We start from the raw sequence: 18,155 nt of genomic DNA, 5'->3' as shown, positions 1-18,155 counted from the left end.
TACTCGAAAAAAATTTAAAAAGTTATAAATTCAGCAGTTTGGGATCAAAGCTGGGAAAAATTATGAATGATTAGATTGTTGCTCCTAAAGACCTGCCTGCAGAATGTTTGGACTGTCAACTCAAAGACAGATTTGTGTGAGACATAAGAGACAAAAGGGCGTGCTTACAACTGGCATAGAAAACCTTACATTCGATGTGATGTATAGGAATGTGAATTCAATGAACATGGGAGGAAATGGAGACACTGAACAATAGAAGGCTCATTGTCAGGTTTTCCCAAAGACTACACCTTTGAGAATAATTGTGTGATAGCCACAAAATGCTGGAGTAACAGATTCTGAAGCATTCTGAAGAAGGGTTCAGACCCAAAACATCACCTACTCCTTTTCTCCAGAGATGCTGCCTGACCCACTGAGTTACTCCAGCATTTTGTGTCTATCTTCAGTGTAAATCAGCTTGTGCAGTTCCTTCCTACACAATTGTGTGATAGCATTTCATTCTGGAAAAGTTCTCACACGTCCCATTTCCTGCACAATCAAAGCACTTACATACATGCATGGGCATTTAAGGTCTTGTAGTACCTTACAAATAGATCACAGTCAACTCGTCCCTTCCCACCCAAACCACCCCTTCCCCACGTACTTTCCCCTGCAACCGCAGGAAATGCAACACCTGTCCCTATACCTACCCCCTCGACTGTCCGAGGACCCCGACAGTCTTTTCAGGTGAGGCAGAGGTTCACTTGCACCTCCTTCAACCTTATCTACTGTATCCGTTGTTCCAGGCGTGGACTCCTATATATCGGCGAGACCAAGCGCAGGCTCAGCGATCGTTTCGCCGAACACCTGTACTCAGTCCGCCTAAACCTACCTGATCTCCTGGTTACTTAACACTTTAACTCTCACTCCCATTCCCACATTGACCTTTCTGTCCTGGGCCTCCTCCATTGTCAGAGTGAGGCCCAACGCAAATTGGAAGAACGGCACCTCATATTTCGCTTGGGCAGCTTACACCCCAGCGGTATGAACTTTGACTTCTCTAACTTTAAGTAGCCCTTGCTTTCCCTCTCTCTCCATCCATCCCTTCCTCCTTCCCAGTTCTCCGACCAGTCTTACTGTCTCCGACTACAATTTAGCTCTGTACTGCCCACTCCCCTGACTTCAGTCTGAAGATGGGTCTCATCCCGAAACGTCACCCATTTCTTCTCTCCAGAGATGCTGCCTGTCTCACTGAGTTACTCCAGCATTTTGTGTCAATCATTAATTTAAACCATAATCTGCAGTTCTTTTCTACCGATCACAGTCAATCTTATTCACTCAATTATTGGCACCTTTATACTTCAGCTATTCTGGAACTTTTAATGATTTTAAAATGTAGTTAATATAAAATGGAGTTTCAGCTTGCTATTGTTTCCCTTAAATAGTAATTCTCACTCTCGTGAAGGCATTGCAACAAGGTCAAACTTCGTGTTTGGTTTGTTATTGTCATGTATACCAACATATAGTGACAACTTTGTTTGAGTGCTTTCTAGGTAATTCAAACCATACATAAATGCATCAAGATAGTGCAAGGGAGGAAAAAAACTGAATACAGAATACAGAGAACGTGTAGGCAAAAAAGGGCAAAGGCCACAATGATATTGGGAGATCATAAATTCATCCTTATCATATGAGGTCTGTTGAAGAGTCTAATATTAGCAGAAAAGAAGCTGTTCTTAAATCTAGTCATATGTGAGTTCAATCTTTTGTACGTTCTGCCTGACAGGAGAGGGGGGGTTCCTAACCAAAGTGTACGTACTCCATGATTATGTTGGCTGCTTTCCTGAGGCAACGTGAATTATAGATAGAGTAAATGAGGGTGGGGGGGAGAGGCTGGTTTAGACAATAGACAATAGACAATAGGTGCAGGAGTAGGCCATTTTGCCCTTCGAGTCAGCACTGCCATTCAATGTGATCATGGCTGATCATCCCCAATCAGTACCCCGTTCCTGCCTTCTCCCCATATCCCCTGACTCCTCTATCTTTAAGAGCCATATCTAGCTCTCTCTTGAAAGCATCTAGAGAACCTGCCTCCACTGCCCTCTGAGGCAGAGAATTCCACAGACTCACAACTCCCTGTGAGAAAAAGTGTTTCCTCGTCACCATTCTAATTGGCTTATCCCTTATTCTTAAACTGTGGCCCCTGGTTCTGGACTTCCCCAACATCGGGAACATGTTTCCTGCCTCTAGCGTGTCCAAACCCTTAACAATCTTATGTGTTTCAATAAGATACCCTCTCATCCTTCTAAACTCCAGAGTGTACAAGCCCAGTCGCTCCATTCTCTCAGCATATGACAGTCCCATCATCCCGGGAATTAACCTTGTAAACTTACGCTGCACTCCCTCAATAGCAATCTCCGCAATTTATTCCGCCTTGGGCAGAGAAATTGCCATGCAAAGCTGCGATGCATCCAGATAGTATTTTTTCTACGGTGCATCTGGAGAAATTGGTAAAGAGTAATTGGAGACAATTGTTTTAGCCTTCTGAGAAAGTTGGGGCATCGATATGCCTTCTTAGCCATGGCATCAATCAACACCTAGAATATTGAAGCTCTCTACCATCTCCACTTGTGCACCATTGATGCAGATATATGTGAATCAACAGACATTATTTGTCATCGTAATGAAGACCTACATGTTTTTCCACACTGGCAATACACTGTTTTCACTTTTCACAAAAACCACCTGCTGCATTTTATATCTCACTAAATGTGTAATCCCACCACATCATATACACAGGCACTCATTAAATAAGCAACCTAAAAGCATTTGCAGTCAAATGGATGTTTAGCATCAGAATAACATAATAGGACTGCTCATTATTCTTGATTCAATGGAATATCGAGGTAAGAGCATCAAAAACTAATTGTTTCACTTTATCAGGCCTACAGTCAGAAGCCATGTGCTCTCTTTTGGCATTGTTGGCCAATTTCCAGGACTATGCCCCATTTAGCTTTTCAACTAAAATTTATACTATCCAACTAAAGACTAGTGTGCCTGTTCCACTTAGGCGATTTTTCCGCGGACTGCCGGAGACTGTCAAGTTGCCGGCAGCGGCCTGAAAACCGGGAACTGGAACGGCGACTGTCAGAGTGGAACACACATCATCACATCGCAAAGGCGGGGATCAGGGCAAGCGGGAGGAGCGCTGTCTGAAATTCACACAGTGCAAAGCCAAGGTGATACAGACACACACACCGCTATGAACAGGAAGGTTGGCGCTGTAATTAAGACGGCTAGCACAGTGTACGGTAAGTCCTTTAAAAGAGGGGGGAGAGGGTGGAGGAGAAGGGGGGAGAAGGAGTGGAGACAAGTTTTAAGAAGCCAGACAACTTTTAATAAGCCTGCGATACCGGCCTGCACTGCCCTCTGCGGCAGAGAATTCCACAGACTCACAACTCTCGATGTGAAAAAGTGCACATATGGTGTTGCCCAGGCTGCATTATCATTGCCACAATGTTCTCTGGACAACAATTTGTTTTCTTGGGGGATCATCAGGTTCAATGTTTACAGAGATATGGAAGACTGCTGTATATGCTGGAAACCACTACTCTGTCACAATATCTCAATGTTCAGGCTCATGAAACAGGCAACTCAAGGTAAAAGCAGCTAGGATGCATTTCATTCCCGAAACCACAAAACAAAAAATGAAATATAGCAAGATCTTTTGCAAGGAAGTTTCTAAAAGCACTGTTCCATATAATCCAAGAAAGCTAATAGACTTATTAGCATATAGCAATTTCTGTTTTCATAAATAAACATAGATATATGTCTGAGTCAGCAGTGAATGATCGTTTTGCCTGAATTGATATAACACATAATCTCATTGCGTCGTTGATTGCAGTACTATGTTGATTTTGCAGCACCTATTCTTTCCAAAACCCAGCAACTTTCCATTTAATAAAAATAATGAATCTGTTTATTTTCCCTTCTTCGTATCAGTCATAATCTTTAGAGCGGCAAGGCCAAAGTGTGACATTTGAAGTGGGTGTACAAGGCAAGGGAATACACAATAAATGGATGGATAATGAAAGGAGGGACAGAACAGGGGTGTGTTTGAGGTGGGTGGGGGGGTGGGGGGGGGGGGGGGGGGGGGCATTCGGGTGTGTGTGTCAACAGATCCTTAAAGGTTGCAGGACAGCTCCAGTTTATTATTAAAAATACATTACAGCTGGCATTGAAAACAAAATGATTATGCTAGGATTATTTGCAGCACAAATTGGACTACAGCTGGATTATTGTGTATAGTAATTATCATATTCATAGAGTCATACAGCCATACAGCATTGAAACAGGCCCTTGGTCTAACATGCCCATGTCAACCCAGTGGCCTAACTAAGCTAGTTTCACTTATGTCTGATCCATATCCATCCAAACCTTTTCTATCCATGTACCCATCCACATCTTCTAAATGCCTTTTTAATTGTACCTGCCTCCACTACTTCCTCTACCATCTTGTCCATGCACCCACTACGCTCTCTAATAAAAGTTGCCCCTCATGCAGCTTTTAAGTCTTTCCCCTCTTACTTTAAACCTATGCTCCATAGTTTTTATTTCTGAGTAAAAGACTGTGGCTATTTACCTTATCAATACTCCTCATAATTTTATGTATCTCTATATGGTCATCCCATAGCCTTCTATGATCCAGGGTGAATAAACACAGCCTGTCCAGCCTCTCCCATAACTAAAACCCTCCAGACCCGGCAATATTCCTGTAAACCTTTTGAGCAACCTTTTCCGTTTAATTGCATCCTTTCTATTGCTGCTTAAGCAGAACTATACATGGTATGCCAAATGTGGCCTTATCAGCATATTCTGCTGATGTAACATGACATCCAGATCCTGCACCCCAACTAATGAAGACAACTGTGCCAAATGCCTTCTTCTCCACCCTGTCCACTTGTGTTGAGTCAAGGGATATGGGGAGAAGGCAGGAACGGGGTACTGATTGTGGATGATCAGCCATGATCACAGTGAATGGCGGTGCTGGCTTGATGGGCCAAATGGCCTACTCCTGCACCTATTGTCTATTGTATGTTGTCTATTGTCTATTGTTGCCATCTTCATGGAACAGTGTACCTGCACTCCTGCATCTCCCTGTTCCACAACACCCCCCAGGGCCTCAACGCTGCATCCACTACGCTCTCTAATAAAAGTTGTGTATGTCCTGCCCTGGTTTGTGCACAAAATGCAATACCTCACATATTTCTGAATTAAACTCCATTTGCCATTCCTCAGCCCATTGGCCCAGTTGATTAAGATCCCAATGTAATCATACTTTCTTTACAGTCCATTATTCCACCAATCGTAATGCCATACGCTAACTTACTAAGTATGCCATATACATCTTCATCTAAAAAACAGAGCTGCATCTTGACTTCATGACTTCATAAGAAAGATTTGACCTAATTGCTGCAACCGCAACCAAAAATTACGAGGATGTTGCCAGAGATTACAGTTTTTGGAGAAACAGTTGGATGAGCTCATATTGTTTCCTTTGGAACAGAGAAAGCTGCAGGGATTCTGGATTGTGGGTGTAAAAAATTGTGAGAGGGCCGAAAAGAGTAAAGGGCCTGTCCCACTTAGGCGTCTTTTTAGGCGAGTGCAGGAGACTCTAATAATAATAATAATAAATTTTATTTAATGGGCGCCTTTCATACATCTCAAGGACACCTTACATAGTAATCGGAATAAAAACATATAATCGGAATTAAACAAGTAATTAAAGACATCACAGTGACACAAATTAAAAACAGAATTCAATCCAAAAACAGAAAATCAAAAACACAGTGTGAAAAGAGAGCAGCGGCAGCCAAAGCGCGCCAGCGTCCACTCTCTCTTCACGGCAGCCATCTTGGACACAGACCTACAGGACTACAATTTGACAAAAAAATCATCCCCCCACAGTGGATAGCACTGTGGAGGAAGGCACAATGTCCAGTCCCCACCCCATGTTCACCCCAAAGTCAGGCCTATTGAGGCCACCGCAATTGCCTGTACGGAGGCCCGATGTCCCTGGCCGTTCTCACCGGGTGGTCTTGCCCCGGCGTCGGGAGAGTCCTTTCAGCGGCTGGGCCACCTGGAACGGCCGCTTCTTGGTTGGAGACCGCGGCTGCCGAAGCCGACAAGGCCGCGCCGGTTTGGCGCTCCCAGGCTCCAGATGAAAAAGTCGGTGCCCGCTCTCCGCACTGCCGCCTTGCCGCCTCTATGCACGCCGTCTCTCCGCTCCGCAAACCCGCAGCCCGGAGATGTTGCTCACGGCGGTCCAGCTCGCCAGAGCTCCAGCGCGGCGACCCAGGCAAGGCATCGCCCGCTCCGCTCCAGCGCTCCAATGCTGTGCCGCCACCCAGGCCGAGGTGCTGGGTGGTTCCCGCCAAGAAACGGCGCTCCAAGCCCGCTGGTAGGCCACGAGGACGGGTCGACGGGCAGCCCGGAAAAAAGGCTGCCACACCGACCAGGTAGGGACCTATAAATAAAGTAACACCTACCCCCCACATTAAAAGACCATATCCCCTACAAACAAAAAAACAGGACTCACTAAAAACTATTAAAAAAAACGAATTTAAGACGGACGGCTGCTAGCTAGCAGCCGTTCACCAAGATGGCTCTGATCGCCACATGGTTGCCACATGTTGGCTGGTGGTCCCTGGTGAGTCTCCTTCATGGTCGCAAGGAGTTCCCACATTCTGGGAACTAGTCGCGCCTCAGTATGGTCGCAGCCAATTTTTCAACACGTTGAAAATGTTTCTGCGACCAGAAATTGGTCGCCATGGAGAAAATCGATACTTTTGTAGTCGTAGGTACAGTGGTAGTGGGTAGTCAAGGTAGTTGTAGGTAGTTTTAGTTAATCCCCTTTGCTGACTGGGCATTTTCATTGGCTCATTGGGGGGAAAAAACGTAAGCACGAGTTTTCAGAACCAAGGAAAACCGACCGGTAATGTTAAATGCCTGCAAAACTTCACAGCTGTGTATCTCTGACATTAAAAGTTGGCTGGCTTCTTAAAAGTGTCTCCACTCCTTCTCCCCCCTTCTCCCCCCCCCCCCCCTTCTCCCCTCCCCCCCCCCCCTTCTCCCCTCACCGCCCCCTCCCTGCACTCTCTCCGCTCTTTTAAAGGACTTACTGTACTAGCCGTCTTTAACCTCCCTGATCATTGCAGTGTGTCTGTATCACCTTGGCTTTGCACCGTGCAAATTTCAGACCACGCTCACCCGCTTTACCTGGCCCCCACCTTTGTGATATGTTTGTGTGTGCGTGTGCGTGTGCGTGTGTGCGTGTGTGCGTGTGTGTGTGTGTGTGTGTGTGTGTGTGTGTGTGTGTGTGTGTGTGTGTGTGTGCGTGTGTGTGCGTGTGTGTGCGTGTGTGCGTGTGTGTGCGTGTATCCGTGTGTGTGCACGTGTGGATGTGTGTGTGCGTGTGTGTGTGTACGTGTGTGTGTGCATGTGCATGCATGAGTGTGCGCGTGTGTGTGTGTGTGTGTGTGTGTGTGTGTGTGTGTGTGTGTGCGTGTGTGTGTGTGCATGCATGAGTGTGCGTGTGTGTGTGTGTGTGTGTGTGTGTGTGTGTGTGTGTGTGTGTGTGTGTGTGTGTGTGTGTGTGTGTGTGTGTGTGTGTGTGTGTGTGTGTGTGTGTGTTCCACTCTGACGGTCGCCGTTTCAGTTCGCGGTTTTTCAGGCGAATGACAACAAACAGAGGCATGCACCCTTTATAGGGCAGGCACCTATGGATGGCGAACCGGATGGCATCACCCTGCTGCTGAATTCTGCTGCCTCAAAAGCAAGAAGAAGAAGCTGGCAGCATAGATTTAAAATAATTGGTTGAACAATTAGAAGGAAGCTGATGAAATCTTTATTCACCCAAAGCCTTCCTCACACTTAAACAATGCTTGCACTTGAATATCTGTGACCTGCAGGGCTACAGAACCAATGCTGAAATAGGCTGGAGATCTTATTTGACTGACACCAGCATAATAGGCCAAATGGCCCCTTTGTGTCATAAACTTTCTATTTTCAATAATTTCACTCAATCCTCCATTGCCTGGAAGTGTTGAGTTCCAAAGAAGCTGCTCGACCATGTCTTCTGTCAAGGGTTCCATTTATTTTATCTGTGAAAAATAACTCGCGGCAGTGTTGATCAGCTTTCATTTTAAAAATGCTGTTGATTTCACAAGGCATGTTGCCACATTATAATTTGGTCAGTTACTATGATCGGCCAAATCACAGTTAACATTCACAGGCCCGAGACTAGCACTGTGCTCCAGGGGAGGCAGGAAGCTGTTTCTTAGCCATCGTGTTTCCTTGGCATTGATATCTCCTGGCATAGAACAGCAGAAGAACAGACATAATTATTCCTTTCAGAAAACATTTGAACAGATGTATGGATAGGAGGGTTTCAGAAAGACATGGGCCAAATGCAGGCAAATGGGACTAGCCCAGAATGCCAACTTGGTCGGCATGTTGAGCCTGTTTCCATGCTGTGCAGCTCAAGAGAGAGTCAAGAGTCCAGATTCAAGAGTGTTTAATTGTCATATGTACCACAACAAAACAATAAAATACTTACATGTTGCAGCTTAGTGGGCACATAAACACAATAACACACAGATAATATATAATAATCAGAAATACAATTAATTCATAACCTTAAAATTAGGTGACCAAAATAGTGCAAAAAAAGCACGAAGCCTGTCGTACAATCAAAGGCAGGATCCATAGAAGATCGTAGATGGTGAGATTAGTTGTGTAGTGTTCAAGAGCCTAATGGGGAGGAGTTGTTTCTTGAACCTAGGGTCATGGTTTTCAGGCTCCTGTACTTTGTTCCAAGGAGGCATTTTGTGCCTCTTATAGATTGCTTTGATGGTGGGGAGGTCAGTACCTATGATGGACCGGGCAGTGTCTGCTATCCTCTGTAGAATTCTGCTTTCCTGACCATTTGAGTTGCACTTCCAGGCTGTGATACAACCAGCCAGGATATAAGGGGGAGATTGCAAATCTGATTGAATAGTGCCAGAACAACAATAGACACAAAAAGCTGGAGTAACTCAGCGGGACAGGCAGCATCTCTGGAGAGAAGGAATGGGTGACGTTTCGGGTCGAGACCCTTCTTCAGTGGTTAGGGGGGATAAGGAAATTGAGAGATATTAATGGTGATGTGGAGAGGTTCCAATTCTTTGTAGCTCTCCTTATTATTCAATTTACTCAGCTTCGATAATATCTTGATTCTCATTCTCTCTACAACTTTTAAATCTTGTTGGGGATTATTCAGGGGTCATAAAAGTTTGTGGAAGTAGCAGCCATTAATTCAAAACAACAACCAGCCTTCAGAATACCTGAAGAAGGGGCAGAATATCAGTCTGAAGAATGGTCTCGACCCAAAACGTCACCCATTCCTATCCAGAGATACCTTTCTTCAGACTAGCTAGGGATAAGGGAAATGAAAGATATGTTGTAGACGATGTTGTAGAGAGATAAAGAACAATGAATGTAACAATGATAAAGGAAACACATTGTAAGCTATTTATAGGGTGAAAATGAGAAGCTAGTGCGACTTGGGTGGGGGAGGGATAGAGAGAGAGAGAGAAAGGGAATGCCGGGGCTACCTGAAGTGAGAGAAATCAATATTCATACCACTGGGCTGTAAGCTGTCGAAGCGAAATATGAGATGCTGTTCCTCCAATTTGCGTTTAGCCTCACTCTGACAATGGAGAAGACCGACGACAGAAATGTCTGTATAGGACTGGGAAGGACAATTAAAGTGTCCAGCAACCGGGAGATCAGGTTGGTTCACATGGGCTGAGCAAAGGTGTTCTGCGAAACGATCGCCCAGTCTGTGTTTGGTGTCGCCTATGTATAAAAGTCCACATCTTGAACAACAGATACAGTAGATGAGGTTGGAAAAGATGCAAGTGAATCTCTGCCTAACCTGAAGGGACTGTCGGGGTCTCTGGACAGAGTCGAGGGAGGAGGTATAGGGACAGGTGTTGAATCTTCTGCGGTTGTTGAACTGATTGTTGACTTCAGGAGGGGAAAACTGAAGATTCACAAACCTGTCTTCATCGATGGGATGATGAGGGAGAGAGTGAACAGCTTTAAGTTCTTTGGTGTGCATATCTCTGAAAATCTAGTTTAAATTAATTTAGTTCAGTTCAGTTTAGTATAGATTAGTTTATTATTGTCACGTGTACCGTTGTACAGTGAGAAGCCTTTTTGTTGCATTCTATCCAGTCAGCAAAATGACAATACACGATTAAAGTATACAGATAAAGGATAAAGAATAAAGTGTAGACACAAAAAGCTGGAGTAACTCAGCGGGACAGGCAGCAAGTCTGGAGAGATGGAATGGCTGACGTTTCGGCTGAACCTTCTTCATACCCGAGCCGAAATGTCACCCATTCCTTCTCTCCAGAGATGCTGCCTGTCCCGCTGAGTTACTCCAGCATTTTGTGTCTATCTTTGTTTTAAACCAGTATCTGCAGTTCCTTCCTACATAAGGATGAAGGGTATAATATTTAGTTCAAGATAAAGTCTAGTAAAGTCCGATTAAAGATTGTACGAATTCTACCCGAGGCCAGCACATCATTAGAAGTTCAAGAAAGTATTATTTGACATATCAATCTTGTAAGGGGCGAGGTGTTGATGAGCTTTCTTTGTGACCGCATCGATGTGCTGGCCCATCTTCGCTCACTATCAACTCCATCTTTCTACAAGAATTTACTCCTGGTTTTCTCAGAAGAGATAATTTGTTACTAGTATCAGAAAGATGACGTCCTGCTGAAACTAACCATCCACGACAGGATACGATTGCAAGAAGCAAGAATTTGTGAGTCCATCGCAGGCTTGTTTCATCCATCCATCCATCTTTGCAGTGCGTTGCTTCAGGTTGGAAGCATAGTCAAGGATGCCAGCCACCTTACTTTGAAGAAACTTACAATGTTTCTTCCCCACTGCTGTCAGACTCTTGAACCAATCACTTCTTTCACACCCCCTTCACAGAGGGGCTGAATAACTCATACTCTTGCTCATTACCTCATTCAGTTATTCCATATTTGTACTTTGATATCATTTTGCACCGCTATCTTGTACATTCTGGTGTTTGGCACTCATTGCTGTATGTATTGCTGTATTTATCATTGCTAAATGTATACAGTGAGCTTCATGTGAACAAGAAATTGCATTACACCCTGGTGTATCTGACAACAAACTAATCACTGATTTTCTATGGAACATTAAGTAATCTTTGACCATTTCAGTGCACAGCTATGCATCTTGTTCCATTGAATATTTACACAGCACCTACAATAAATGTTCTCATGCTCCTGGAATCCTGAAAGGTTTGGCCTGAGCATCTTTAGCTCTTTATGGTGTCTGTATGGGATTGCTGTAGATGTGCAGTTGTGTTGTTGGTATTGCACATGTTTATGCTGGATTGGATTTAGGTAACAGTAGGTTTTGATGTTGGCATAAAAGTGAGCCTTTCCCATCCCAATATGTGCAGCTTTCGGATGGAAGTATTAATATGAGGCGTTAATCTGCTGAGTGCATGATCCTTTGACTGTGTGTGGTGCCACCTTGGCCACGTGAAGCTTGAAAGTATCTGCTTTATGCCATTATTGGGGATGGTCATTCTGACAGCAGGCTCGACAAGCTGCAGGTGTGAATAGAACATATCGTTACTGCCTACTCTGATCACTTTACACTCACTGACAAACCATGTATGGGACTGTTGTAGAAAAGAAAAACAGTTTACACAATGCACATATAGGGATAGGCAGGGAAAACAATGTCATAGTTCTTTCACAGAATCAGTCCGGACTGAATGGACTCCCGCTTTCTGTAAGAATGGATATTCAGGTAAAATTGAAATGCAGGGAATGGAGGGATGTGAATCATTTGCAGGCAGAGGAGATAATTTTAACTTGTCATCGGGTCCAGCGCGGGCCGAAGGGGGCCTTGTGATTGTGGGCCAAACGGCCTGTTCCTGTGCTGTACTGTTCTGGGATATATGTTCTATGGATGCAGATTTCAGCTCCATAGTGCATGATTAGCAGAGACTCATCTCTTCTGATTCTATGTTTAATGCAAGTGTGTGTATTTGTGGCAGAAGATCATAAGGTCATAAATAATAGGAGCAGAATTAGGCCATTCAGCCCATCAAGTCTACTCCACCTTACAATCATGGCTGATCTATCTCTCCCTCCTAAACTAATTTTCCTGCTTTCTCCCCGTAACCTGTGACAGCCGTACTAAGCAAGATTCGATCTATCTCTGCCTTAAAAATATCCATTGACTTACAGTAGCCTCCACAGCCTTCTGTGACAAAGAATTCCACTAATTCACTAAAGAAATTCCTTCTAATCTTCTTAAAGGAACTTCCTTTAATTCTGAGGCTATGACCTCTAGTCCTGGACTCTCCCACTAGTGGAAACATCCTATCCACATCCACTCTATGTAAACCTTTCACTATTCGGTACGTTTCAATGAGGTGCCCCCTCATTCCACCGATGAGATTGCAGATGCACTGTTCACCATATTTGTGAGTGTTTTGCCTAATGTTTTGCAGAGGTGTGCATCAAAGGTAAATTGAGACATCAATTAACTTGTACGGCAAAAGGCTTTAGAGTTCTCAACTGCAGCTAACACTTTCTGCTAACTTCATACAAGGTAATATGCATACAGCAAGCTCAACCCGCCAATACTAGTGCCTATGGTCTTTAAAGGAATCATTAATCACTTGCAGGTTAGTAGCTTATTGATTTATTTTTGCTGCTGCTGTGAATCTAGTAGAGTTTAATACTTTTGAAGATGCTAAATTCTAATTGTGGTGCTGAGACAGATGTTAAAGTAGTTTGTCTTGACCTTGAGCTTCCACACAATAGTTTCTCCCAGAAGTATATGTCAGTATGTCAGTATATAAGCAAAATCATTGAGAAAGTTGTCCTCCAGCAACTTAATCAATTCCTGGCTTCAACTGGCTGCTACGACAACTTCCAGTCAGGATTTCGACCTCTTCATAGCACCGAGACCGCTCTTATTAAAGTTGTAAACGACATCCGTCTTAACACAGACTCTGGCAAAGTTTCAATATTAATGCTATTAGATCTCAGTGCTGCATTCGACACTGTTGATCACTCAATACTTTTGGACAGGTTGGAAAAATGGGTGGGGCTCTCAGGCACAGTCTTAAGTTGGTTCAGGTCATATTTACAAGATAGGAACTATTTTGTTTCCATTGGAGACTTTGTATCAGAACCAACCAACGTGACGTGTGGAGTACCGCAAGGTTCGATCTTAGGGCCCTCTTTATTCAACATCTACATGCTCCCACTAGGGCAAATCATGCGATATAATAATATTGACCACCACTGCTATGCCGATGACACTCAAATCTATGTAGCGCTATCACCAAATGATTATCGCCCCATAGATCTGTTGTGCCAGTGCATTGAGCAAGTCAAAGACTGGATGTGCCAAAATTTTCTCCAACTAAATAAGGACAAAACGGAGATAATTGTTTTTGGTGCTAAAAAAGAAAGGCTTAAAGTAACCCAACACCTTCACTCTCTGTCCCTGAAAACTTCAAACAAAGCCAGAAATCTTGGGGTCATTATGGATTCAGATTTAAATTTCGACAGTCACATCAAATCAGTAACAAAATCGGCCTACTATCACCTCAAAAACATAGCAAGATTAAGAGGACTCATGTCAGCTCAAGATTTAGAAAAACTTATACATGCCTTTATTAATAGTAGGCTAGATTATTGCAACGGACTCCTTGCAGGTCTTCCAAAAAAAACTGTCAGGCAGCTACAGCTTGTTCAGAACGCTGTTGCTAGAGTTCTAACAAAGACCAAAAAATTTGAGCATATTACACCAATTCTTAAATCCTTACATTGGCTCCCTGTATGTCAGAGAATTGATTTTAAAATCCTGCTGCTCACCTATAAATCACTACATGGTTTAGGGCCAAAGTATATCACTGACATGCTTCCACTATATAAGCCTTCTAGACCGCTAAGATCTTCTGAAACCAATCTGCTAGTGATTCCCAGAGTACATACAAAACATGGGAAAGCAGGATTTAGTTACTATGCAACAAATAGCTGGAATAAACTTCCTGAAGATTTAAGACTTGCCTCAACTTTGACCACTTTTAAAACAAGACTGAAAACTTTTATGTTTACTTTAGCTTTCAGCTAAATCTTAACTACATTGCACTTTTAACTTTTGCACTTTTTATAATGCATTTTTAATTTTGTTTTTCTTTTCTTTTAGTTCTTCTATTTTATTTCATTTTATTATTTCATTTATTGTATGACATGTTTTTATGTGAAGCACTTTGAGTCTGCCTCGTGTATGAAATGTGCTATATAAATAAAGTTGCCTTGCCTTGCCTTGCCTATGTTCTCCTCATGGTGCACGGCATTGATGAGAGGGCACTCACTGCGCGACCATGTTTCTGGAAGAGGAAGGAGGAGGACAATTCTCAGTAGGATGCCATGTCTATCCGGAGTGATCAGAGAGAAATTCTCCCGCTGAATCTGAACGGAAAATCGTGTTTGAATCAACTGATCTTCAGTAAAAATGCAGTTCTGACTGTAGATGCTACAGAGAGGGCAGAATGATGCCTGGATTAGGGGTTATTAGCTACCAGGAGACAAGCTTTTGGACAAGCTTGTATTGTTTTTGTTGCATCTAGAATACCGAGAGCTGATAGAAGTATATATAATTAGGAGAGGCACAGGTAGGATCAGCAGCCAGAACATTTTTTCCAGGGTGGAAATGTCAAAGACTAGAGTGTGCAGTGTTAAGGCAATAGGGGAAATGTGCGGGACAACTTTTTTTACATGGAGAGTAGTAGGTGTCCAGAGAGAGGCAGATACAATAGTGGTGTTTAAGGGGCTTATGAATAGGCACATGAAAGGGCATGAATCATGTTTAGTTTAGTTTAGAAAAGTCTAGTTTAGTTTATTGTCACGTATATCGAGGTACAGGAAAAAGCCTTTGTTGCATGCTAACCAGTCAGCGGAAAGACTATACATGATTACAATTGAGCCATCCACAGTGTACAGATACATGATTAAGGGAACAATGTTTAGTGCAGGATAAAGTCCAGTAAAGTCCAAATAAAGATAATCTGAGAGTCTCCAGTGATGTAGATACTAGATTGGAACTACTCTCTAGTTATTGAAATGATGGTTCAGTTGCCTGATAACAACTGGGTAGAAACTGTCCTTGAAGATGGAGGTGTGCGTTTTCAAACTTCTGTACCTCTTGCATGATGGGAGAGGGGTGAAGAGGGAGTAACCAGGGTGAGACTCGTCCTTGATTATACTGGTTGCCTTGCCAAGGCAGCGTGAAGTGTAAAGGGAGTCAGTGGAAGGAAGGTTGGTTTGCATGATGGTCCGGGCTGCGTCCACAATTCTCTGCAATTTCTTACGGTTCTGCATGGAGCAGTTGCCAAACCATGCTGCGATGCATTCTGATAAAATGCTTTGTACGGCGCATCTGTAGTTGGTGAGAGTTATTGGGAACATGCCAAATGTCCTATGCCTTCTCAGGAAGTAGAGGCATTGGTTTGCCTTCTTGACCATTGCTTCGATATGGGTGGTCCAGGACAAGTTGATTGGATTATCATGGCATGAAGTTTAACACAGACATTTCAGGCCAAAGGACCAGTTCCAATACTGTACTGTTCTATGTTCTTTGCCTCTGCAGAAATCTGCCAACCCAAGCTTCAGCAACTGCCTTCAAGTGGAATGAAAACCACAGTGTCAGTGGTTGCTGAGACCTCGACTTAACGAGTCAAAAACTTTCCATGTGGTAAAGATGATATTTGCAACATTCAGCACCTTGTTTATCAGTATGTTTAGTTGCTGCAGGTCTCAGACACATTTATTTCAAGTCGATCTGACCTCATTTCATTCTTTTGCCCGCAGGCAGCAGCCAGCAGAGTGGCCTCACGGTTTCTTTACTTTAGACTTCAGAGATACAGTGTTGAAACAGCCCCTTTGGCCAACCGAGTCGGCGCCAACCAGCGATCACCCTGTACATTAACACTATCCTACACACTAGGGACAAGTTACAATTTTACCAAAGTCAATTAATCTACAAACCTGTGCTTCCTTGGAGTGTGGTGGAAACAGGAGCACCCGGAGAAAACCCACGTGGTCTCAGCAAGGACGTACAAAGTCCGTAGAGACAGAATCGTAGTCAGGATGAAACCCGGGTCTCTGGCATTATAAGGTAGCATCTCTACCGCTACGCCACTGTGCCGCCCCAGTTTCATGGGGATTCCAGGCTTACCCATGGTATACAATCCTACTTATTGCTGGTTTAAAGCTTTGCAGCTTCCACTCATCATTTCTGAGATGTGCTGCAAACAAAATGGATTCCATTTTCTCCTTGACTGTTCATAATGCATCGTATGGTTCAATGCCTGGCAACCTGGCAGTAAACAAATGCCACAAATTGATTTTGAGAGATATTACATGCATGTAACATCCACAGAAAGGATAAGAGCTTCTATGGATATTAAATAAAAGGATGATGGCTGTGGACTTTATGTAAACACGATTTTAATCATGTATAGTCTTTCCGCTGACTGGATAGCATGCACCAAGAAATGCCTTTCACTGCTCCTTGGTACACATGACAATAAACTAAATTAAACTTAACTAGGTTGACATAGTTTTTATCGAGAACGAGGCTCATGAATTAATATCAGGATTCAAAGACATGGCAGATATGTTAAATCAGTTATTTTGCATTGTCTTCATAGTGGAGGACAATAAGAATACCCTTAAAATAGAAGAGAAACGAATTTCAAGCGACAGGAGGAAATCGTAAAAATCCCAATCACAAGGGATTAAAGTACTAGGAAAACTCAGTGGCTTAAGATGATTAAATCACCAGGACCCTATGGCATGCACCCAAGGGTATTTAAGGAAGTGGCTGCAGAGTTAAGGATCAAATGATTTAAATATTTTAACTAAATTCAGGGAGAATCCCAACAGTTTGGAAAAGAGCCAATGTGATGTCCTTGCTCAAAAAGAGAGGAGATCAAAGACTGTAGCTGCAGGCAATCATTTTGATATATATTGTTGACCCGAGGTATTGTAAACGCTAGAATCTTGAGCAAAACACAAAATACTGGAGGAGGTCAGCAGGCTAGGCAGCATCAGTGGAGGGAACAGACAGGTTACATTTCTGGTCAGAAACCTTCTTTAGACCGATTCAGAAGGTGGTGGATTTGTGGAACGAGCTGCCAGAGGATGTGATTGAGGCATGTACTATAACATCATTTAAAATACACTTGGACAGGTACATGGATAGGAAAGGTTTAGATGGATATATGACCCAAACACAGGCAAATGGGATTAGCTTGGAAGGAAGCAATCTTGGTCAATATGGACGAGTTGGGCCAAATGGCCTGTTTGTGTGTTGTATAACTCTATGACCAGAAACATCGCCTGCCCATTGACTCCACTGATGCTGCCTGGTCAGCTAAGTTCCTCCAGCACTTTGTGTTGCGATATCTATTATTGCGAGATGCCACAGTCAGTAATCAAAGAAGAAATAGTTAATCATTTAGGACAGCTGAATATAATCAAAGTTGTGAACGCACTGACCATTTAGTCCAATTTAGGTCTCTGTGATGAAGCAATTTTGGAGTCCCTGCTTTTAACTGGTTATTTAAATTATATCCACATACAAAATAAAACCTTCCAGAATTTAAGGTCTTGCAATGTACAGTACCCTGAAGCTTTGCTGCTTTTACAATGTGCATGATTTACTGATCAAATTTCTTTTAGCTTCCAGGTTTAGGAGGAGTGAGTGGATAGTATGAGCCCCAAGTGATGTGAGAAAATATCCTTAGTTTCTGGATTGAAATAACTTCATGTACCGACTTTTGCAGAACTCGCGTGCTATGAAAATAACATGGTGTAAGTCTTGTTGGAAAATTGTAACTGAACTCTCAATGGACTGAAGAGTACATTGCTCTTGGATACCATATGTGGCATTTCACCCGAGATGTAAGCTAACTTCTCGTGTCTTACCCATTGTGATTCCTTCCAGCCATGAAAACTTTTGTTGTGTCCCCGCACGGGCTTATTTGGTGAAAT

The sequence above is a fragment of the Amblyraja radiata genome, chromosome 6 (genome assembly GCF_010909765.2).
Source record: "Amblyraja radiata isolate CabotCenter1 chromosome 6, sAmbRad1.1.pri, whole genome shotgun sequence".
NCBI classification, from domain to species: domain Eukaryota; kingdom Metazoa; phylum Chordata; class Chondrichthyes; order Rajiformes; family Rajidae; genus Amblyraja; species Amblyraja radiata.
This window is presented reverse-complemented; position numbering follows the sequence as displayed.